At 37.4% G+C, this 24,475-nt stretch overlaps 1 protein-coding gene across 1 annotated transcript in view; it reads right to left on the bottom strand.

The window, feature by feature from the left end:
• The window catches only part of GRID2 (glutamate ionotropic receptor delta type subunit 2), a 743,546-nt gene that overhangs the window by 272,389 nt on the left and 446,682 nt on the right, over positions 1–24,475 (bottom strand). The gene's annotated exons all lie outside the window — the stretch shown is intronic.

Here is a 24,475-nt window from a genome sequence, read left to right as displayed (position 1 = left end):
ATAACCTCAACAAACCAAAGCCACATGTACTCTAACAGTATTTCCTAATGATATTTTGTCTAAGTTCAGGTTTTGCATCCGCACAACATATTATGAACAAATATGAGTTTGCTCCACCCACGCTCTGACCAGAATGAAGGTCAGGAGAAGCACACACTCCATATTAATATACACTTCCTGTCAGAAGATATAATTAAGCGAGGCTCAACATTATACCATCTGAACTCGGTTTGCTCCCTACCCGCTCTAACTGGACAAAGGAAGCTCATGTCTGCCTGAAGTGTATTCCATAGGCACAACCCATCAGAAATTAATCTGTTACCAATCTCCCGCCCCAAACACAAAGGCAATTACCTGCATTACAAAAACTCCTGTGTGTGTGTGAACTCACAGGTTTATGAGAATGTGCTAAGTGTAATATGTTCTCTCTAGTGAAATATCAGAACAATTTAATTTGACTTTCTCATTTTACCTACATCCAAACATCTTGATATTGTTGTTGCTACAGCTTTATGATTTTATGCCTGTATATTTAATACTATTATTATTAATAATATTGTATTGTATTTATACTTTTATTTTAGCATCATGAAATGTTTCTGAATGGTTTCTTTTCTTTTCTTAACTTTACATTCCAAAAGAAACTTTCAAATTCTGGCTTTACATTGCAGTTCATTGAAGTTTCAAAAATTATCTCTTCTGATCAGGTCCCTTTGCAGATAAATTGAAAATATTCTCTTCTTCACGTACACTTAAGCATGTAATGCAATTCTCTTTCACATATTCTGATGAGAAATTTATAATGCAGATTGTTGAACTTGTCTACTATTAAAGAGCATCTTTTGTCTCTCCAGTCTCTGCCAGCTCCACATGCATTGAGCTTAATCAGGATGCGAACACAATAGTAGAAGTTTGAACATATAATCCTTACGACTTCAGATTAGTAACCCCTTGGATTTCACACCTACGTTACATAAATTGGCAACGGTGATTTTGTTATAAATATAACATAAATATATATTAAAAATATAGATACACCAAATAAAACACAGGGGTGTATTTACTTCTAAGAGATGCTTAAGGCACGTGTGATGTTTGTTGGGCATCAAAATGTTATACAATAAAGCCAACATTTTTAAAAGCAATACCAAAGCACACACTTTAGCGCTAACCCACCTGCTTGGATTCAAAAAGGTCTACATCATATAAATTTCCACTGAAGAAAACCATGGGTAAAAATTAAAGGGAATTTTAAATCTTTAACCTCCTACATGTCAGCGATTGATTTTTGGGTATCAATATAGATTTAATGGCAACATTTTTAATTCTTAATAAATTTAAGAATTGAAACTTAATGTTGGCATGCCTTTCAAGTCATTTTGCCTTCAGATTCTGAAACTAGATGATTTAGCCCAATCTATATGAATAGCTTGAGGAAGTATTGCCATTTCATAAATTCAAGAGCCTACCAAGGGCATCTAAATTAAGATGCAAAGCTTACTTCCTTGTCTGCCTTGTAGAGTAGTAGTTACCTTACAGACTGATAGCACAGATATTGGAAACCTCACTGTTCTCTGAGGCAAATGCAGGAATATAACTTGTCTTTTTCTGGTTCTGAAATTAAAAGCATGACCTGTCTTGATTTTCCTGTTGCAATGTGAAAGCTTGTTGAATTAATTGTGTCTGACATTTTAATGAGTCTTTGCTTAGAGCCCTAAATCTTTTCTAAACTAATTTCAAATAATGTACATAAAATCATATGAATGAGACACATGACAGAGGTCTGATCATTTCCAACTCTGAAGGACAGATTCTTCTAGGAACGTCCAGTGCTGGCTGGTAAACTCCCAGTTTTAATGGTAATTTGATGCCTAATTCTCCTAGGCTCTTTACATTTTATGTCAAATTTCTGTTTGAGTCACCTTATCTCTACAACTTGAACCAGTCAGAATATTTCTGACTTTCTGCTACATGATACTACTCAAAACAGTAGACCTCATCTCAATGAAATACTGAAATGTATATCTCTGTCACATTTGATACGTAGTAAATTTTTATTATTGTTGTTCAATCATACAAAAGGCAAAGCACAAATATTAGAATTACAATGAAGAAAATCAAGGACAGTACTAATCTATATTAATCAAAACAAAGACCATTTTACACTTGCTCACTATTTAAATTTTTTGTGGTTGTATGTTGTGTCTAAGCATATAAAAGAAACTTAGTAAGTTAGTGACAAGGAATGAGCTTCAGCAAAGAAACCTGCAGGAAAGTATATATAAAAAAATCACACACAGCCTGAGAGATGTCAGAGTATCTTTCACCATAATTATTTCAGACATACGAACAAATCTCTCTTTGATATGATTCCACACCCATAAAAAAATTCTGAAAAATTGAAATAAATTTTTCATTCAAATAGTTCTCCAAATGTGCTCTGCAGTCACTGAAAGAACTTGAAGGTCTCACCTCCATTCTAGACATTGTATGCGTCTAATATAAGTGGCAAAATTTACTGTTGTAATGGTGAGGTCTTTTACTGCTTCAAAGACCAAGACAGGGTAATTTGATACAACCCTGAGCTACCATATTTGAAACAATTGGAATCTCATGTTAGTTGCTTTTATAATGAACTTCATATTTTCTAAGTAGCTGTGTCACTTGTTCTTGCCCTCTTTTCACTGTCTTTTTCCTAACACCTCTAAAATCAGTTTCTGTTATACAGCAAGAACACTGCTACAACAGCAATGAAAAACACTGGATTTCTTATTTAAACTATTAATGCTTCTGAAGTACTTAAAAAATGTAAAAAGCCATGGATATGGAAAGTTATTTTACTAAAAATAATAAAAGGGCAACTGATATTGGCTCTCTTATTAATATAGTGTGTTTTCCTATTGTATGCCTAACTGCTTCAAAAAAGAAAGAGACATTGTGAAATCACTATGTAAAATGAGAACCTTTGTCAAGCCCGTGCTTAGAGCTACATAGGTAAGAAATACACAGGACATATCACAGGACACAATAAACCAAACTCTCTCTCTCTCCAAGAGATGGACATTGTCTGGGTAACCTCCTCAGCACAAGGGCTCCCCTGTGTTAGACACTAATTGGCACAAACTAGTGCCAGAAATAGCAGTTGCCTCTTCAGTGTGAACGGGCATAGGTTAACACAGCTTCAAGTTCGCAACAGCAGCAGGAGTGTGCGCTCTCTTGTCAGTGAACATCGTGGCAAGCATCTTTATGGAAGTCAGTTCAACAACATGTCCTTGAAAGAATTTATTTTTTTTCTAAAGAGGCAGCCTAATTTGGAGGCCACACGTGCTACCTGAATGAACTTTGCTCGCTTACATTGTTCTCACTGTTATGTATGATTTGGCATCACTAACGCCACATACGCATACAAGTAAACAACCTCCTATTTATCAGTTTTGAATTTTCTGTTATTTTCAATTTAGGCAATAAAGATTTATGTTTTAGGCTATCTTCCATTCTCTTTCTCATCCTGGCAAGTAGTTCTTAATGGATATGTTCCTCTCACAATGTTCTGTCCTACAGAAATAAACTGCTTTAACATTATCAAGACTGATATAACTTGAAAATACTTCATTGTTACTGAAAACAAAGGTAATTTCCTCAAAAATAATTTCTTCTTACTATTTGGGGATTATATATACATATAGGCAAATAATTTGTACATCCAAATGAAAGATACTCTGCTGCACAGGTGGAAACTGCAGTGTGAGAAGATGGTCCTCTGCTTTGGCATGTCATGTCAGACTCGGGTAGTCTGTGATACTGACTTACACCTCTGAGTAACCTCTCCCTAAGAGTGACTTTGGTATTTGAGATGATAAATCTACCTCAGGACTGCTGAAGTTTACAAGCATAAATGCCTGTCCCACTTCAAGGGAGACTTAAGGTCCTTTAACACCTTATCACTTCTGAAAATTTTCCTACAGTCTTACTACGCCAGTTCCACCTTGTTCATGAGATAGAACAGTATAGGAAGTTTAACAAAGATGAAATAAATGTATGCTTCAAAATAGTTTAATTTAAAGACTGTAATTAAATGATGCTCCAACATTCCAAATTACCAGAAACATTTGTTGTTCATTGACCAAGGGAAAATATTTACCCATTTGTCACACAAAACAGTGTTCCTGACATTCTATGGGGAACTAATTGCTATGGATAATTTCATCTTTAAAAATAAAAGATGTGTGGTTCCATCACCACCAAAACTGGAAATGTCAAAGATAATTCATCTGGGGTGCAAGAGGGAAGGAAATGCAACCTTAGAGCCAGTGATGCTTTGTTGTCTTTTTATAGGAATATACAAATATTGAAGACCACTCTCGTTTTTGGAAAACATTAAAAGTGAGAGCACAAAAGGCTAATTTCTACTTCCAGAAAGCGTGTGTATGCAGAAGACCAACTGTGGAGGTAATGTTGCACTAGATAAACCAAAATGTATGCAACTATCTACAGCAGACTAACAACAGAGAGAAACCCGTATGTAACCAATGTGCTCAAACTGCAGAAAATTAAATGTTGTTACTTTTACCAATGACTTACGAAATTCTCTACAATAGCTTGGTTTATGAAAAACACCTAGGTTTTCATCTGAACAAATGTTTGTAGGTTTTTTCTTTTTTCCCTTTCAGTAATCACAATGAATAGAAGGAAGATGTAGATAATTTTGTACCTCAGTGGCTATGGCTGTAAAACAGCACAAAAAATTAAATCAGGGTATGCACACTGAATAACAGCCTCTATCCAGATATAATGTTCAGATGTGTACAAATAAGGCAAACAATGATTTAGATTGAGTTATTGAACTAAGTCTTAGAGCAGAGGTATTTTATCCCTCCTACGCTTTTACAGTACTTAATGCAAGTAGGCACTCGGCAGGACTAGTCTGCAAACATTACATAAGAAACTGTAACACGTAGTGTCTTCTGTAGCTAAAATCCCCCCCAGGGGAATCAGAGTTGACAGAATATGCTCCTGGAAGACAGAGAGTTATGACCAAGTCAGGTACCAGAGAGGTAAGTGTCAATAAACAAAACCTTAGTAAGTTAGAAAAGATGCAAGTTGCATGATGCACTCATTACTACTGCACATACTTACGCATTCAGTATTACTCAGCACTTTCAAATTTCATTCTTTATGTTACAATATATTTTCATACATTAAAACTATGGGAGCCGAAACCTCATTCTTCCTTCACAACAATACAAGAATTTAGGCTGCTAGTTTTATTAGAATTACCTTTCACTTTTAACTATAAGGGGATATGTAATATTTTGTGTTATCTGAGATGGTTTTTGATTATGTTTTATTTCCAAGGTTTTCAGCAACAGTTTAGTTTGTGAGTTCTACACACATTTTCGTACTTCTTTTACCAACCGATACTAGAGCTACATTAAATATTCTTATTATTTCATGCCTTTACGGCAACATCAAGAAACACACTTCCCATTTCAAGTTTTAATTGATGATACAGATGCAGCAAGAAAAAAAAAAAGAGGCATGTCATCTTTGAAGACTGTTATTAGAAAGTAACACTGTAGCCATCTTACATGAAAAGTGGATAATTATCTGCTGGGTTAGAATCATAGCACTTTGGAACACCTAAGCAGACAGTTGAACAAGTGAAAGAGCTGGAGCAAAGGAGCTGCAACATGCAGTTAGGGACAGAGAGGAGGGTGGGACCACAGCAGCCAGGAAATTAGGCTAGCGTGGGGCCCTCAGCACAAGTAAATTCTTTTTAGAGCATTTATATTATATATCCTATCCACAATAGCATTGAATGTTGCACAAGGAAGTCCTATAGGTCAAAACGCGCTTGGGCACATGTATAAAGATGAGAGAGAGAACCTGCCTTCTGAATGTTAGCGTCTGAAGTGTAAAAACAAGATAGATAGGTTATGTAGATAGACAGGTAGACAGGTGGATGAGGAGTACAAAGCAGCAAGGGAATATTAGTCACCACCATAGGCAGTTGTCTCAGCATAACAGCTGCCTGTACATTGTCAAGTTAATCATAGGTGAGGTGACAAAAAAAACGTTCTGAGGAAAGGTTTGAAGCTGGATAACGAATTGGTTTAGTGTGAATTAGTAGCATGCTCTTTCCACGTGCAAGGGAAAGTCATGGCAGAAGCAAGATCACTGAGAAAGCAATGAACAATAATTCATGGGCAAAGCAAACAAGAGCTGACATCTGACCACCATTTAAAATATAAAACACAACATTCAATACTTCAAAAGGCTCTGAGATAAAGCAAAAGCTTTGTGTTCTACACAGCTGAGGTGGCAGACCCAAGAACAGGTAGATGATGAGAGCAACAAGCTAGAAAAATAACCTTTCATCGGTATTTTGAATAGCTTCAAGCTGGGTGAGATTGTATTTGTCAAGACCAGAAAAAGAGATTTTGTGATTTCAAGGAACAAATTGTAGCTGTAGCTTGAGAAAGTCTGCACATCAAAGTGACTTTCTAGACAGAATTAGCTACATTTAAACACAGGACAGATGTGAAGATCCTAAGAAAGAGCAAAATTGAGCAATAAGGGATGGGTGAGAATGTAGCGGCTTGCCCAGAATGATCACAGTAAACAAAGAAAGATGAAAACTTGCTTAAATTTAGATGATTGGATGTTGAACAGATGTCTGAAAGACAGTGACGTTTAAGTTGGATGAAGGTCCAGAGAAAGGGTAAATCTGAGTCATCAGCACAGAGCAGACCCTGAATTTATGTTCATGAACATAATTTTCCAGACACTACATACCTAGAGAAGACAACAGGAAATAATTATGCCCAGTTGTACACCACCAGCATCCATACTGTGAGAGTCATGCATAGGATGAGATCGTGGGTTACTAAGAACTATTTGATTGACAAAACTCACCGTAGTAACATTTGAGAGACAAGGATTTACTGATGCTGATAATTTTTTACTAACAACTATTACCAACAAAATCTTAAAGAGAAAAAACTTCCCTTTCCATCCTCAATGTGATCTTTCATATTTTAAAATTTTCATGTAGTGAAGGGATAATGTGAATATATATTTATACTTTTGTTACCATTAATAAACAGTAATTCAATTCATAGGGAATTAACAATATGGAAAAACATAATACATATTCATGTAGAAAAAAAGAAACACCTTATACAGAACGTGCAGAAATATGACAGGAGAATCAAATTCTACACATAAAACGAAAGATAGGAACAGCAATGGTTTGTGTCAAATAAATCCACCCTACAGCTATCATGTGAGATATGAGCTCCCTGAAAAAACAAGCACCATCAGTTAGAAGTCTTACAAAAGGAATCAGGGGAGACTTTTTGTGAGGAACACATTTATTGTGGAAAAGTAGAAGAATGCTATTTATTTGCACAGATATCCTTTGGTGTGAAATATGCTCTTGTGAAAAACATCTAATACTCTATTTGTCTTAAATTCATCAACTGTCTTCTGCCTCAGAATAAGCTTTCACCACTAAGTGTTACATTTTCAGGCAAAATTTAGGAAATTTTCCTTGCTGAAAATCTAGTATTTTTGTAAATCACATAATATTAAATAAAAATAGCAAAACTCATCAGGACAAGAAGCAAAAACATGCACCTCTACTTGCTCAAGGATTAAGAAAACTGCAGAATGAACTCAGGTCAACAAAGCAAAGGAGAAGCAGGCTGCAATGGAGGTTGAACTCTGAGCTTGAGGAGGTAATGTGGTTCTCCACCCTGACTCTTGAGGAATATGAAAACAAGCATCAAATTTAATATGTGGGTCAAACAAGGAAAACCAAAAATCTTCAAGCAACCGGAAGTTAAATGTTCCAGTTTAGTCTTACTGGGTGCAGTAGGTGTGATTGCCTTCGGCAAGCAAGAAACGTGCACAGCAGGCAGACAGCTCATCATCTTCAAGTCCCAAGCTCTCTGTCCTGAAGTCAGATTTACTCAACTGGATAAATTAAAGACGACAAAGTAGCCTATTGATAAAGTTTGCAGGGACATCATAAAGTAGTCATATCTCCACCCTAGCAGGCTGTGTGTTACTAAGGAGTAAGGACATCTCAAGTCAGCAGGGTGTTAACTCCTAGCAAGGTAAAAAAACAAACCAAACAAAAAAACCCCAACAACCCCAGCCTCCCCCACCCCCCCAAAAAAAACACCCAACAAAACAAACAAAAAAACCCACCACCGCAAAACAAACCCCAAATGAGACTTTGTGTGAATGCCACCAGCTCATCACTCAATGGAGGATCTGACTCAGTTGCCCCATCAAAAGCAGGATGTTATCTGATCAGAAGGGATAAGGTATGGAAAATTTTATTGTCAGATACAAAAGTGTGAGTTGCATGCCAATTTTCCCTCTAACAATATGGAGTAGTGTTGTGGTTTAGCCCCAATCAGCAGCTAAACACCACGCAGCCACTCGCTCACTCCCCTCATCCACGTGGGATGGGGGAGAGAATCGGAAGGCCCAAAGAAAGAAAACTTGTGGGTTGAGATAAGAACAGTTTAATAATTTAATAAAAACAGTTTAATAATAAAAATAAAATAGTAGTAATAAGAATAATAGTAATATAATGAAAAAGAAAATAATGAGAGAGACAGAAATGAAACCTTGGGAGGAGGGGGGAAAAAAAAACCACCAACAAGTGATGCAACTGCTCACCACCTGCCAACTGACGCCGCCAGTCCCTGAACCACGATCGCTGGTTCCTCTGGCCAGCTTCCCCCAATTAATACACTGGGCATGACACCACTTGATATGGAATATGCCTTTGGCCAGTTTTAATCTGTCTTAGCTGTGGCCACCTCCCCTCCCAGCTTCTTGTGCACCTGGCAGAGCATGGGAAGCTGAAAAAGTCCTTGACTAGTACAAGAACTACTTAGCAACAGCTAAAACATCAGTGTGTTATCAACATTGTTTTCATGCTCAGTCCAAAGCACAGCACTATGCCAGCTGCAGTGAAGAAAATTAACTCTATCCCAGCTAAAACCATGAGAGGTAGGCCCCACAAAGAGAGTGAGCTGTTGACTGTGGTCTTTATGGGCACCAGTGACAAGGGGAGAGAGGTAGCAATGTGCAGAATGGGATCTATCCAAAGCAATATGGAATCAAGCAGTAATCAATTAAGACTGAGAGGCTGCAAATGATTCCACAGCTGGAGACACAGAAAAGCTTTGTACTCCTAAGAAAAGGAGGCGGCAAAAATCTTCTTTAAAATTGGTATACAAAAGGAACGAGACCATAGCCATATTATATTTCCATGCAAATCTTAGAAAGTCAACAAGGCAAGAAGGATGAAGTGATACACCTGATTTTAAGTAACAATTGATGGGCATCTCAAAACTCCTGCAGAATAGAATATTTACCAGGCTAAATGTTAAAGGAATTTCGTAACATATTGTGGTAAAGGAAAAATTTTAGGAAAAGGAAAAAGTAAGACTTACCTTAAAAAGAAGGGGTAAATATATACAAAAAAGCAGTCAAAAGAATAAAATGCCTTCAAGTGGAAACTACTCGAATTGTATTGAAGTATAAACTCTATCAAGTGTTCAGAATGCAAACAAACTATGGAAATGTGTTTATCTTGAATCTATTCACTTGAACTGGTCCTCAACAATCATTAATTTTCTTTGCCATTCCTTGACTTTTTCCACTTTCTCAAGTCTTTCTTCAGTGGAGTACCTCAATCAGAAAAGTAGCTTTTCACATCAAGCAATATTACTTCCCAGTCCTGTGAGGGGACGCACATTTGTACCAGGCTTAAAATTGTATTTCACACACTTACTACATACACGTACATTCGAACTCACCAAATTTAATCCCATCAAATTTATTTTAAAATCCAAAATATTTGTCAAAATGGAAAGCAGCTCCAACAACTTCTTGCAGGGGAATTTTACGCCTCTGTTCCCCTTCTCCCAAGGGAAGGCATTATGCAACTGAGACATACCTCTTTTCCCTATTTTTTGTAACGTACATTAGAAGTATCAAAATCCTTGAGTATATGTAGCTTTTTAGTACTGTACAAACATAAGAGATATTCCTTGAGCAAACACTAAGTTATACCTCAGGCAACATCATTGCACTGACAGAGAGACAGACAATATACTGTAAAGCCTCTGATCTGGCTACTTGATCTAACAAGGAGAGTGAACAGAAATAACAATGTGAGATTAAGTTTTAATTTTGGTTCAAATAAAATTCAGTTAATTTCATATATTCTTAATAATGTTTTCTGAAAATAAATATCAGCTCGTGTCTCTCAGATCTCCATACTAGAAAAAAAATTAACACAAATGAAAGCATCCGTAAGTTATCAGAACTGGCCCTACATTTCATTACTAGTTCTTTCGCTGAACTTCTGTACTAATAGCACAAATACCTACATATATTATATGTAAGTTTGCTTGTGACAATATAGCTGTAAGCAATCAGATATTAATGTCTTTCCTTCTACCTACTGGTTTACCTTTATGTCTCAGGCCTAAACAGGTGCTTTCATATTTCAAGTTGATTGTTTCTCTCTGATAATGGACAGAGGTCAGATGACAGCAATGATTTTTGGATCTGTCAGCACTTTTTGATGTGGTTCACCAACTTTCCCATGGTTCACCTCCATGGGCAACGGCAAAGGTAGGGAACATAGTCTGAGGGGTTTGATAGCACACACTTCAGGTGTGATCAGACAGCTGCGATGGGAAAGCAGCAGTACATTATGGGATCTCTCACCCTATTCTGCCTCCTCTGGTATTCAATGTGCATGTGGTGGATTCAGCTGCTCTTCAGCCTGCATAAGTCAGCTAGTTTGAAGACAGCACTTAGATTTCTGCGTCTTCTTTGAACACTGGTTTGACTGTTTGGATTCACTGTTGCAAGCCTAATTACAATCCTCAGTAATAGCAGGCTGGCAGCTACCATCTAAACAAGATTAAAATGAAGATTGGTGAAATAGACAATGAAAAAGTACTTTCAGCCCAAACTTACAGTTCACAATACAGATACTTAAATGCTCTAATATGGATGCCTTAACAGCAAAGACAGTAATATTCTCTCTGTAATGAAAGACCCATGACCGCAATACACCAGGCTGAAATGTAAAGCGCTCGGCTTGGAATTAAATTTAAAAGCTAGTCAGGAGAAGAGCAGCAGGACAAAAGGTCACATAACTCTGCAGAAGATGTAGATATTTGAAAATTTGGTTTTATTCCAGCCTGGAATGAAACCCAAGAGTTTTGAAATTCTGTGAAAGAGATTTCAGAGCCCAGGCTATCAGGTAGTCTGCCTGTCTTGGAACCACAGACCACATAGGGAACTTGAAATTTTTTGATGGAAAAAGCCTCTTAGCTGGCTTCAGTCAGGATCTGAGCTCTTAAAGTCAATGGAGGTTTTCCAAAATTTAACTAATTTACAGAACAGAAACCACAGGCTTTATTCCTTAAATATTGATTCCAACAGCAGCGTACTGCTGGCATGATTTCTGCAGTACAAGCACACTTTTTGGCTTATGTATGTGTTAGACAAATATATGTGAAACAGTATATAAATAAAACATGTTTTATTTTATAACTATTAATTTCCATTTCCTAAAATTAAGGGAAACCATTAAAAAAAAAAAATCAAAGGAGCAAAAACCAGATCCACATTTACATTGCTACCATGAAGATGCACCAAAGAATTAACAGGGCATATGAAGTGTGATGTAATTTACACATTTTAAGTGTACATTTTAACCAACTGAGTGTATTTTGCAGGCTTTTCTCTGTGCTGATCTGCAGAATACAGACAGGGTCTGCAGCTCGGCTTTTCCAACACTAGCTAATGCTTTTAGCTCTAAGGTGCACAGTTCAAATCTGGCTGATTGTTGTCATGCTGGTTCTTTGAAGTTGCCCAATTCAGACTCTGACAGACAACCACGTTGATAAAAAGCTGAGCATGCACCACCTACCTTCCAGACTACCATCTAACTTCATCTGAGACCAAACCACCAGAGCATTCAGAGAAACAGATCTTCACTGAGAAGGCAAAAATGACTCGGATATCTTATAAACCACAGAATTGTTTACGGTGAGACTGACACATTGAATCACACTTTGAAGGGGCGTAGGAGCTACTGTACAGCTCAGGTTTGAAGAGCTCACGTCAATTTGAACAGCTGAAGAGATGGAAAGTTATATTTTGCCCTTGACAGAACATCAAAGCACCTGGAAATGTTCTAACCCCAAGTACCCTGAGGCTTCCATGAGGTATGTCTCCGCCATGTTATCACCTGGGGATGCTGGAGATGCCATGGGCCCCAACTGCATTATTCTCTGTGAAGCAGGAATTCTGTAGACCCAACAGCCTTCCTCTCCTGAGAGAGGAAAATTTCAGTACTGCAGTGTTTATTTATGAAAAACATATCTATCTCAAAGCTGCGAGAGCTCTCAGGACACATTATCTCTCTGTTCATACATATCCAGGCTATTCAAACATGAACTCTGTTTTAAGGGGATCACACATGAATAGCTTTAATTCCTCAGAGTATCTCAAAATGCCAAGTATGTTATTTTTGAAAGTTTCTTTTTAAATTACAGTTTGTGGGAAGACGCTTTCATCATTGGTTGACTGAAACTGGAGAAAGCTTGAATCATCCAATTCCTTTTCCCTCCCCTACTTCCCCCTCAGCACATCTCACTTCTTGTTCCATGCAAAAATGGCAAATAAAATTTATAATAACCTGTGGGATTTTTTTCAACTATAATCCCACAGAGAAATGCCCAGTCTACTTCCGTAAGCTAAGGTAAGATGGCACTGCCTGAAGGCCTTTTTGGGGCCTATCTCCAACTACCTGAAGGGGAATTAAAAGGAGCCCGTGCTCTAGTGCCTTTATAACTGAGTGACTGTCATATGCGAACTGCTCTTTAAGGCTAATTCATTTACCTAATTCCTAAAGAAAATTGACAAAAAAATCAGTTTCTTCATTTAATCTCTTCTGAATTTGTGTCCATCTAACTCCTCAGCAATGCTGGCTCAGAAGCCAGATAAAGCACAAAAGACCAGACAAAACAGACTACTTCCCTCTTTGAACACTGTAGGCCAATAGTACCCTCTTGCAAATTTCCTTTTCCTCTTTTTCTTTCTCCTTGTGTTTTCATGTTCAGCCACTGTTTCTTAAATTAATTTGTGCTGACAGCATAAACTCCTACGGCTTCCTATTCTTTATTTGCCCTGAAATACAGGAACTTTTATAAGATAAAAATATTTATCTATCTTAAGATAAACTTTGAGTCCCTTCCCCAGCAAATCTCATGTGGTTCTCAAGCTTATGTTTCAAGAAACCCTAATAGTCTGGAGCATGGTATCATTTTTCAAACTGTTTCAGAAAATTATAGAACAGTTTGAGTTGGAAGGGGCTTTTAACGATCATCCAATCCAACTCCCCCTTGACCACCTCTTCAACATTCAGGTTCATTGATTTTGATGTATCACTGCTAGTGCCAGAACTAACTGACGGGTCACCGCTGTACATGTCAGGAGCAAAGGGGTGCGGTCTAAATCCCAAAGAAGGGATCTCAGTGACTTCATGACAAGCTCTATACTAGGGGATCCTGAAGAGGTAACACCACATGATACACTAGCTACATTTTCATAGTACCATGGATTTTTGCATGGTTTAAAAAAACCTATTTTTTGCATTTTTCTTTTTGCATTCATCAGAGCACAAATTTTCTGGCAGCTTACACCAGAGAATCTGGTCTCAGAAGGCTTAATGCTAACGATGTCCCAAAAGGGGGTTAGCCTGACACACACACTTTAGTCCTTGTATAATTAGCTTTTTCAAGAATAATTACACAGGTCTATGTGTTTTTTTTCATTGCAGAATTTGGGTTTATTGACAACTTTAGTAGCACTGTCTGCCTAGTCACTTGTAAGTAGAGAGTAAATGAGTGAACCCTCCAAGGAAGCATAGGGCTCTTATTAAAAGATAGGGTCCTTAGTGTGGATGACATAGAAAACCAGTAGATAACATGTAAAAAGTATCACCTGGATTTTGTAAAAACACCTATTCTCACAATCAGCAGAAGCAGCTGTTATTTTCATTTATGGAAATTCTGAGATTAATCACCACCATTAATTAATTTTCCATTTGAAATGAGAGCATCCAGGACAAAAAGACCCATATCTTTTGAAGCTATTTATAAATAAGCTAAATAATACAAGTCCTAATTAGGGAAAAATTATGTGGGGAGGTGAGAAACTAATACTGCCTAAAGCTAAAATCAGCCTTTGATATCAGCCACCCACAACTCATTACACTCTGTGGAGACCACAAAGTCTAGGTATACTGTCTAAGTACTTCTAAAATAGAATAAATTATCTTACAACAGCCTTCAAAAAAAAAAAAAAAAAAGAAGAAAAATCACTGATTATTATGAAGTGTCCACAAAAGCAAGCTGAATCTCGAGATACCCATTGCTATAGCAATTGTTTCTAATGGTGTACTAAGCATTTTTATTAATGTGCTGTTACTCTATTTGCAGATAATTATCCAGTTTTGTTCACCAAATTTTAAAAGAAAGAATTTAAATTGACATCAAGATTACATCCAGAAAAAACTACAGCATGTATACTGAAAAAAGGAGGAAAACTTGGGAGGTCCTCCTCAGCTAAATTTCATAGGCAAACTCCCAGCAGACACTATGAAAGGGGTGATAGGGTATAAACTTCTATTTTTACTTTAGAGCAAATTAATGAGATACCTTCGTCGGTGCCACAGGGAAGGTTTTTAAAATACAGGAACTAATGACTTAATTCTCCTCATTTCAGTCTAACAGATGTACAAACCAATTTAGATATTCATTGATTATTAGTAAATTAATTGTGCTTCAGGGTTAGAAACATTCAACACTGAATTTTCATGGTAGCTAGGAAATCAGTTATATTTTAGGGAAACCTAGGTAAGGTAATGCACTGACTATACCGCTGTTTACTGGTGGGAAAGGAGGAGGCAGAACAGTTCTGCCAATCAGGAAACACGACTTTGGAGGAAGAATTGGATTAGAAATAGTTTTGTCAGACCTTATCTCCACTTTACGTTAATCCTCTCTAGCTGTCATTTTATTTCAAAAAGACGCTCATCCTGTAGCAGTCAACAGCATATTAGTTTTGCAGATGTTCAGAGCAGGCTTTTTATAATCAGCCACCCTCAGCTCTGTGGAAAATACGTACTTTAATACACTGACTGTCTCTACCAATGTGTATGTAATAGGTTTGTTTCATTAGTGTGTTTTATATTTTTTTAAAATTTATTTATTCTGTTTGGCTGGTTGAAACAATTTGCTCTTTATGGGAAGACATTTGTCTCTCAAGAGGAACACAACAGAGGTGTTTAGAGTGAAGCTATAAAAGCAGGGAGGAAGGATAAACAGTAACCAAGACTATCAGATCCAATTAAAATCACTAGTATAACAACAGGATAATATAATTAACTATGGTGGTAATTTAAGAAAGCAGAACAAAGAATAGTCATGACAAATAGAAAAAGAAAAGAATTGTTACCTCTTTAAAGATCATGAGGGGTTCAGCCCCTCAGCTATTTGTTTTAGTCCAGAAAACACCATATCCAGCAACATCCCAAAGAAGAGAGTGTCAGTGACCAATTAATTAAAAGCCATGTAGAGTAACAGAAAGAAATTTGTAGGAAAGCATAACCAAACATTTGTTTGCACAACAGCAAATATTATGAGATTCTCATAAAGTACGTACTACTACTTCTACTCAGTACTTAATCACTGAAACTCCTCTTTCCTCTCAAACAAACACACTAGCAGTTCAACTACAGTTCTTGTAAATATTTGTAAAAAGTTACTTATGAAATTGTTACGAAGCTAAAGAATTGTACTTAGACTCTTGACTGCATTCCAAGTTGCAGATTTGGATAGAAAGAGAATTAAGGATAGAAGAACAGTTTTAAAAGCTCATTAGGTAGTTCTAAATTTGCAGAGGAAAGTGGGTTCAAATCCAGAATACTGCTCAAAGCTTACATATAGAAGGGTATTTTTCTTGTTTTATTATGCTCCAGGATGAAAAAGTTTATTGTATAGCTACAAAAATTCTGATAGTGTAAATATTTGTACTGCTAACAAGACACAGAGCAATTATAGCCATGCATATTGTCAGGCATACATCTATATAATGAATCTATGGGCATTTTTTGTTAACAAAATAAGTTTTGTTTTTATAAACAAAATAATACACTACAGCTTTTGCTGTTGACACCAGAGAGGTAGACCTGGTTCACATCTCACAATTGTGCTATCCTTGGCATAGGGTAGAAACCAGCATCATGTGAATAGCTATGTAAAATAAACATCACTAAACACCATAAATCCAAAATGAAGAAAATCTAGAAAGAAAAGAAATTCAGAAATGTGCTGTGAATTTCTTATTTTGTAATACACACAAATGCTCTAGTTCATATTGGCTTTGGACACCAACTTTGATGAGGGTCTCCTTATACCACCAAAAACCACAGTAAAGAATGTAAAAGCATGGACATCCATGGTATGATCCTCAGGGTATATTGGTTCCACTGGACTTGTAACAACAGGCAGGCTTTTGTCTCACTTTTCATTCACAAGCATATGAGGCATGGCTGATTGCAACATGAGCATGCCCATATCCTGCTTCTCCTCAGGTGCTGTTATTAGCAACCTTAATTAAGAAACAAAACGTGCACTCAGCCAGTACAAATGTACCAGCTGAGGTCCAGCCTACTGATATGCAACCTTACTTTTCAGGAACAGCAAAGTACAGCCTAGTTCTACCTGCAGATGGCCGCCAGCTCTTATTCTTCCAGCTCCAGACCCTCTGTGTTGGGATAGATTTCCCATAATGTCTCCTCTTCATTTTAGTGACTAAAATAAAACACCTTAGCTACAATGAGCATTGCATTCTGCCCAAGAACCCGATGTCACTACATTTTGAACCTGATTTTCACTCTCCTCCCGATACTTTCCTGAAAATACAGAAACAGAAAGGTTTGCTTTAGGTTACAGTCACAGTAACTATGCATATGATACAAATCCCTTTGAAGCTGACTTATTACACCACTGAAACTTTCCTTCCTCTTTCATTTTTCTGTAACTAAAATGTTTTATCTTTGAACCTGTACCCTATGGTAAGAGAGTGCATACAAATTCTATACCAACATAATTCCTTTCATCAAGCATAGGAAAATAACAGGAGTTTTCACATCCGATCATTCAGCCATCAGCTGAATGGCCTATACTCAAGGCTGCAAGAGCATGAAAAGTCAAGGACTTGGACTAGATGGTAAATCCAAGAACTTTCTCAGACTTTTACTGAAAGATGACATCTGGTATCCTCAAAGACCCCTTCTTGCAGGTTAAAAAAAGTCAAAGAGATTCTTCTGCTACATTTAATGGAGGAAAGTTTCAACTTGTTCAGCTTTCTGAACATCCCTTTACTAGAGATTTGGAAGATCCTATGAAGTAAAAAATCCTTTAAACATCTAGCTCAGTTTGCAGCTACAAATTCTGTGTTTAATGCTGAAGAAAGACAAAAAAAAGAAGATATATTTCGTAACATTGTCATTAATAACAACAAATTACAGTGGAGCATAATAAATGGGATTTATTCCACCACAAGCTATGATATAAAGAATGGACTCAGAAAAGGCAAGTATGCTGTACAGGAGAGTGCAGGTCTAGAAAGCTCAAACACTCTGGAAAAAAAAAAAAGTTGGTGAGAAAGATGGCCTAAAAGATTAGAACATTCAGCTTGCTTATAAGAAAGACAGAGGAGCAGAGTCACTGACAGTACAAGATCTAATTTTATCCTCTGAAGATCATCTCTCCTAGATAAATTCCAGTATAATTCTTCATAATCAACGTATACACTTATGATAAAATGAAAGGCAAAGGAGATAAAAAACCCAGCAGTAGGCAAGTTCATATGGCTACTGCTGATCCTTCACCTCCATCACTGCCACATAAAAAAACTGCTTGAACAATGGTTGCCTTTAGAGACTTCAGGCTTGCATTTTATGTAAATAGGATTGTTTAAGAATTTACAGAGGTCATGAATAAAATTTCACAAAGAAAATGCTGAAAATCTCTGAAGGAAATATCCTTCATATCTGCATGATGAAGAAAATACCTTTTTCATTATTAGCATCAACTACCTACCCGTTACTAGCTACTACTACGTTCATCAGTGCCCAGAAAACTACAATCTACATACAAATGCGATAAACCCTCAAGTCAACCCTCAGCCTAATGGGAAATCAAACAGGCTTCCCATGAGACCTGTGGATTCTTTTCTGGTCCATCCCTGGATCAGCTCATCACTTCTGAATTCAACTGACAAATCCTTTCTTGTCCAATCTCCTCGTTGCCTTGACAAGAAGAAAGTCTTCAGGCAGTAGGGTTCATTTAAAAACATAACACCCAGCGTGGGCTTTAGAGGGTAGATGAATATACTTTTACTTCTGCAGAAAACATATGGATGTACACAAAATAATGTTACTATTTAGGTCTTATGCACTATGTACAAGTATGCAGGCATTACTCTTACTTTTTATCAAGGGAAGAAAAGAAGTATGATTCAGTAAGATATTCAAAAGTCACATAGCATGTACATAGCAGAAGAGGGGAATCCAGCTTTCTAAAATCCCAGTTTGATGCTTGTTCCTGAACGTACCTGGGACTGGCAGCCTATGGCACACACATAAAAGGCAAACCAGTGAATTTTAAATGGCAGAAGATCTAAAGCATAGATTTACAAGATTTTAGAGGCATCTGTGGCAAACAGTAGCTAACAGCTAAGCTACAAATTCAGCTATGCCACAGAAAGAGTCAAGGTACCACCTAGCACATGCAGTTAAAGGATGCATTAGATAATGCCTTCTCCAAACACCTGTTCAGAGTCTTCCACCTCTCCCTGATGTGTATGTTATTTGCCTACACCTCAACAAAAACCACTGCTATCAGCTCCCACTGGAAACTGTGGAATTTTTGCCAGAGGTTTCAGTGGAAGTAGCACCCAGGTGCATCGGATTCTTAACTCCTATTTTCAGCTGCATTCACTTCACCTCATGTCTGTACACCATACTTTCAACTAAAGACAGGGTAGTTTTCTTTATTAACACAACAAAGAAAAGAACAGCCAGATGTTGTCATAACATTCCTTAGGTTACATATAAAGCCCAACGAGCACAGCATCACAGAATAAGGTTTTGGTTTTGTTTGGTTTTTTTTCTTTTGGGGTGGGGGGTGGGGGATGTTTAAAAAAAGTCTGATCTTCCATGAATTTTGAACACACAAAGGCTCAATAAACCTTGTGGCAAAAAAGTTGAACAGACTTTCCTAAATCACAGTAAGCTGTTTAAAGAAATAAGCCTGTTTAGAGTGCTATATAATACTAAAGTAAATCCTTGTCTTTAGATCTAAAGAATCTGTGATTTACTGCATGATCAGATCTAAAGTTAAACCTGGTAAAACAATAACTATGTCACTATATGAAAAAATTGTATTTTTTCAAATACTTTAAAATGACCTATTATTTTCAACAGATGAATAATAATCAAATGTAACAAAAACCAGGGCACTTGCCACCAGGAATAATCACATTTTAGAGAATAAATGTTATTTCTCATTCTATTCACAGTAACCATTAGAAAAAAACACAGTGAAGGTTCAATAACGTAAGGCATTTTTAAATTACATTTGCTCCTTAAACATTCACTTTTCTCTTTCTTTTTCACTTGCCCACTACATGGCAAGGACTCTCCAGTACTTCATTTATATGTTTTATTCTATTTTCCCTGTCTATTTTAACGTTTCATTTATAAAAAGTTCTTATCTTTATTAAAGTAGTAGTGTAGCTTCTCTTCATCCAAGGCAACCTTACTTTTTTAGTACTGTCCCACATCAGCCTGGAGTAGAAAAAAAATTTTTTAATTTGCAAAAATCATGGGTAGTAGATTGTACTAATGCCTAAAAGCTACATAATTTTAATTTTCTCTGCAAATCAATTAGGCAAAACAGCACCTATAAGATGTTGGTACAATAAGCATGTCTGCACACACACAGGTCAACATACTGGACTTATTGCTACAACTCTCAGATTTGGCAGTTACTCATTTTATGAATATACATTTTAAATAATTATAACCCGGTTCTGTGAGGCACGTGAGCTTAAATTTAAATAGATGTTTAACAGTAAACATTTCCAATATTTCTAGCATAGTCTCTTGCATGCCTGAAGTCCTGACATTATGGGGCCCAGCAGCTCCAACTTATTGCAGAGCAGAGCCTTTGGAATAATGAAAAGTTAATATTTTTAATTACACAAGACACACAGTGTACAGTGAGCTGAGGAGAAGTACTCTCTCCCATCTGCGAACTGACAATGCTCTCACTGCATTGATGGCTTGAAATTGTCAAGCCCTCGCAACAGCTTTGTTGGCTGATGCAAAAATTTCAGAGCATTGGCAATGTGTTAGATTAACTGCTGAATCTTATTGCTGCAGTTAAAATGTGTTCTCACCCCTTTCTGTAAGAGGTCACTACCCCTGCAACAGAACCAAGAGACAGGACCCAGCAAGGGGCAAGCAAGGTATACAGTCACATCTGCTGAGTTTGCTGCTGGGGTGGTAATTCCTCTGCTGAGGGGACAAACTGACAGCTGGAGCTGGCAGTGTCTTCAACTCCTAGACCAACGACCTCCTGAGCTTGCCTGTCAAAACTCCAGCAAAATCCCTGGCTGATGCTAGGGTTCTTTCACTCATGGTTTACTGGATTTTCAATGTGTAAGAGTCGTCTTCTAGTCAACACAATTTTCCCCTATAGCTAAAAAAATAGAATCAGCTGCATCATCCCTCCCTTGTAGTCTTGTTATCAGCTCCCAGAGTCTTTGCACAGAAGAACACTGTTATTTCTGCACACAGTTGATAAGGCAGTTTCCCTGCTAAACTGAAATAAAGTTGTAAGCAGAGATGTACTGACAGCATCTTGGCCCTGTTCAGGACACCTGGTTGCTTCCTAAAGTCTTGCTTCTCAAAGTTGCTTTGTTATCCTCGGAGCCTCCATTGCAACCCGAGTTTCCTGGCCAGTTCCTCTTCCTACCCAGCCTTCTCATATCTGGCTTTAGAAGTCCTTGCTTTGTAAGGCAGACTCAACAAAGTGGTGGTTTCTCTCTTCCCTTTCCTAAACCTTTCCTACTGTTTTGAGATGCTTTCCTGCCAAGGCTGACATAGTGATGGAGACTTTCTTGTCGCAGAGTCCCTGCCCTTTTGCTAAAGTACTGGGTGATTTCCCCCCACTCCCCCCTTTTTTCTACTTTTGTTTTCTACTGCTTGACACTGAATTTTTGCTGTCATGCTGAGCTGGCAAGGACATCCTATATGGCTTTTCATATCCTGCAAGTTCATCACAGATCAGAAAAACATGCAAAAAAAACTCCACTCCAAAATAAAAAGCAAACAAGTGGTGCACAGTCACATCAGTCACCAGTGCTGCCAGACAGCATAGCAATTTTTGGCAAGATGGTTGCTTCTGGGGTGCTTTTCAGTAATCACAAGTTTCAATGGGAATATTTTGCTTTATCTGTGGGACCTGGGTGATTATTTGAGGGTACAGAAAGACCTTACCCTACTAAAAAAAGCTGAACAAATCACCAGTATATCCCTGACAAAGGATTTTCCCAGGTGCTGCCACAACCTGATCTGACGAGAGGTCCCAATCTCCGCTAGCTCCATACCGCTGCATGCCTTAGCCCTACTAAACATCAGTATTTCAGAAGACATTTTTCCCTTCTGCCCCTCCATCCCCAGCTCAAATCAATGAAGGACATTAGAGAATTTGGCCAGCCCCTTGTTCTCCCTTAATCCTTTAGCCAGCAAGGAGAGATGCCGTGATACCTGTTCCCAAGTCTATCTGCCTTCACACGCCCTACAGAGGGCAAATTAATACATAATGGTTAAAGAGAAAGCAGGGTTTTGATCTCCATAGCCAGAACGGTATATTTCCATCTTGATCTCCAGTATCTTGAGTATGTAAGTATAGATCTCATCTCTGCAAGCTCTAGAGATAAAAAAGATGGGGAGAGAGAAGGTATCTAACAGAAAAGCAGTGCTGCTTTGAAAAAAATATTAAAACCCAGAATGTTTTTTCTTAAAAATAAGCATTTCAAAGAGTCAGAACAAAGATAAATTCTACCACAAGCAATCTCCAATTTACAGACTGCTTATTTACACAGGCCAGTGTCTGACTATTTACCCTGGAAAAGTTGTTACTTGCATAGTAATAAAGCCCATGCTTACTACAGCTGTTGCAGAGTGAATGAACCCTCTCTCAGCTAAACAATGAGGGGGTTCAGCCAAATCAGTCGTCTAAGGGACCAAGCAGCAGAGACTATGTGAGGTCTGGGGAGAGAGGCTGACAGCTGAATCCAACAAGGCAGCCAAAAGCATCTCCTGGGCAGGACAGCCATAAAAATCCCAAGGGCTTGTCTACATTTACAGTTGTTTCTTATTAACTTTGTAAGGTCTACATGCTAAATCCACTAGGTTAAACTGAATTTCCAAGTTAAACTGACCATACACAAGACACAGTCTTTGGAATAAGCATGTCCTTGCTTGAATTGTTTAGGAATATCTTAACCCATTGGCAGTCCATAGACCTACTTGTTTGCCCATACAGTACAGCTGCTGGTTCAACTGCAAAATAACAGCTTTTAATATCCATTGGCAAAGCTACCCCAGCAAATTTCTCTTTGCACAGACACTCAGTGTTGGGGCACAGTTATTGTGTAGTTCATTCACCCCCATCAACAGAAATAAAGTACAGCAGTAATCGTACATCTATTTGAGTAACTCTTCCTATTGAGAGGCTCCTGCTGTCAGTTTTACCAGTCACACATCATACCCCAAATAAAGGCTGTTATGCTGGTAAAACCTGTAACGTAGCACCTGATGCGAGACTCCCTCCTTGAACCCCACTTACAAAAGAAGATAATGACCTTTCCTTGTAGTCTTACAATCTCCAAGAAAGGACAAACATTCAGAGGTTGTTGTTGTTGTTTCTGTTTGGTTTTGGTGTGTGTTTGGTTTGTGTTTTATTTTTTTGAGGGGGGAGGGGAGAGGTATTGTGGGTTTGGTTCGGTTGTTTTTCTGTGGGCTTTTTTTCGGGGTTTTGAGAAGCCAATGCTAAAGTGAGAACTCAAACTGTTTACCTTCTTGACAACACATACATGGCAATCTCAAAGGATGACAATGACTTTGTTATTATGCTCAAGTGTGTAAACATAAGTGATACAGGAAGTTTATTTTTTTAAACAAGTGTGTTTCTCTTTAGGAACAATACAGGAGTTTCACCTCACTGAGTTATTGTAGTTAGAGCCCTGAACCCTGCTGCTTTCAGTTTGAAACATGAAATATCTTACAATGCCAGTTACCGAAAAATAAAACATGTGTGACTTGGGTGATGAGAACAGTGCAGAACAATCTAAAATATGCCCACAAATTATTTACATCTTATAAGGCTCTGCAGACATTTGGATAGAGCAGCAGTCCCTCATAACTCAGAATTAGCAAGCTCCAGTGTGTAATGAGGACAGCAGAATGCCTAGCCAAAAAAAAACAAGAGGCAAAAAAAATCCAGAAAGAAACAAAAGGCCCTTTTCCAACAAATGTTCCTAAAAGGCATTCACCTGAGACTGTGTGTGAAGAGTTAGTTTTTAAGCCTCAATTTCTGAAGAGCTAGGCAATAGGGAAGTATAAAAGAAAAGTAATGTATGTTACAAATAGATCCAAAGAGAAATTATTGCAGAAAGAAAGTGTATTTCTATGGAACAGTAAACAAATATATTTTTAACCATTGGTTGATGTTGAAGAGTATACACGCATGAAAACACACATGTTTGAAACAGCACGGTGCTGCGTAAAAAGAACCATCACATTAGTTTGAAAAAATTACACAAGTCGTAGTCAAATGCGATAATGCAAGTCTTCCATCTCTAAACAGTGAAGAGCTTTTTGAAAACCCTGTCTATATTGCTTGCAGCTTTTGTTTAAATGCATAAGCATAAATTATGTTATGCTTAAATTAAGAAGAATGAAGAACTTAAATCCTTCATTCAGATCCAATCCTTCAAAAATTTCATTACTTTACCACTACTCAGTGGGACATAACAGGTCATCATCAAATATTATTTTATATAAAAAATGAAATGCCAAACTGGTAAACATATTTTGTCCATAAATACATAGTTTAGATATATAAGCAATAATAAAATTATTGCCAGCTGTAAAGATTTTTTAATGAGGGACACAATGAGCAAAGAAATAGCAATACAATATCTGTGAGCTTCAAACAGAAGTTTGAAGGATAATAATTCTGCATATTGCCTAAATTCTTTTGCTCATGCAGAAAGTAGTTAT

This window comes from Phalacrocorax carbo, chromosome 4, assembly GCF_963921805.1.
Source record: "Phalacrocorax carbo chromosome 4, bPhaCar2.1, whole genome shotgun sequence".
NCBI classification, from domain to species: domain Eukaryota; kingdom Metazoa; phylum Chordata; class Aves; order Suliformes; family Phalacrocoracidae; genus Phalacrocorax; species Phalacrocorax carbo.
This window is presented reverse-complemented; position numbering and strand designations above follow the sequence as displayed.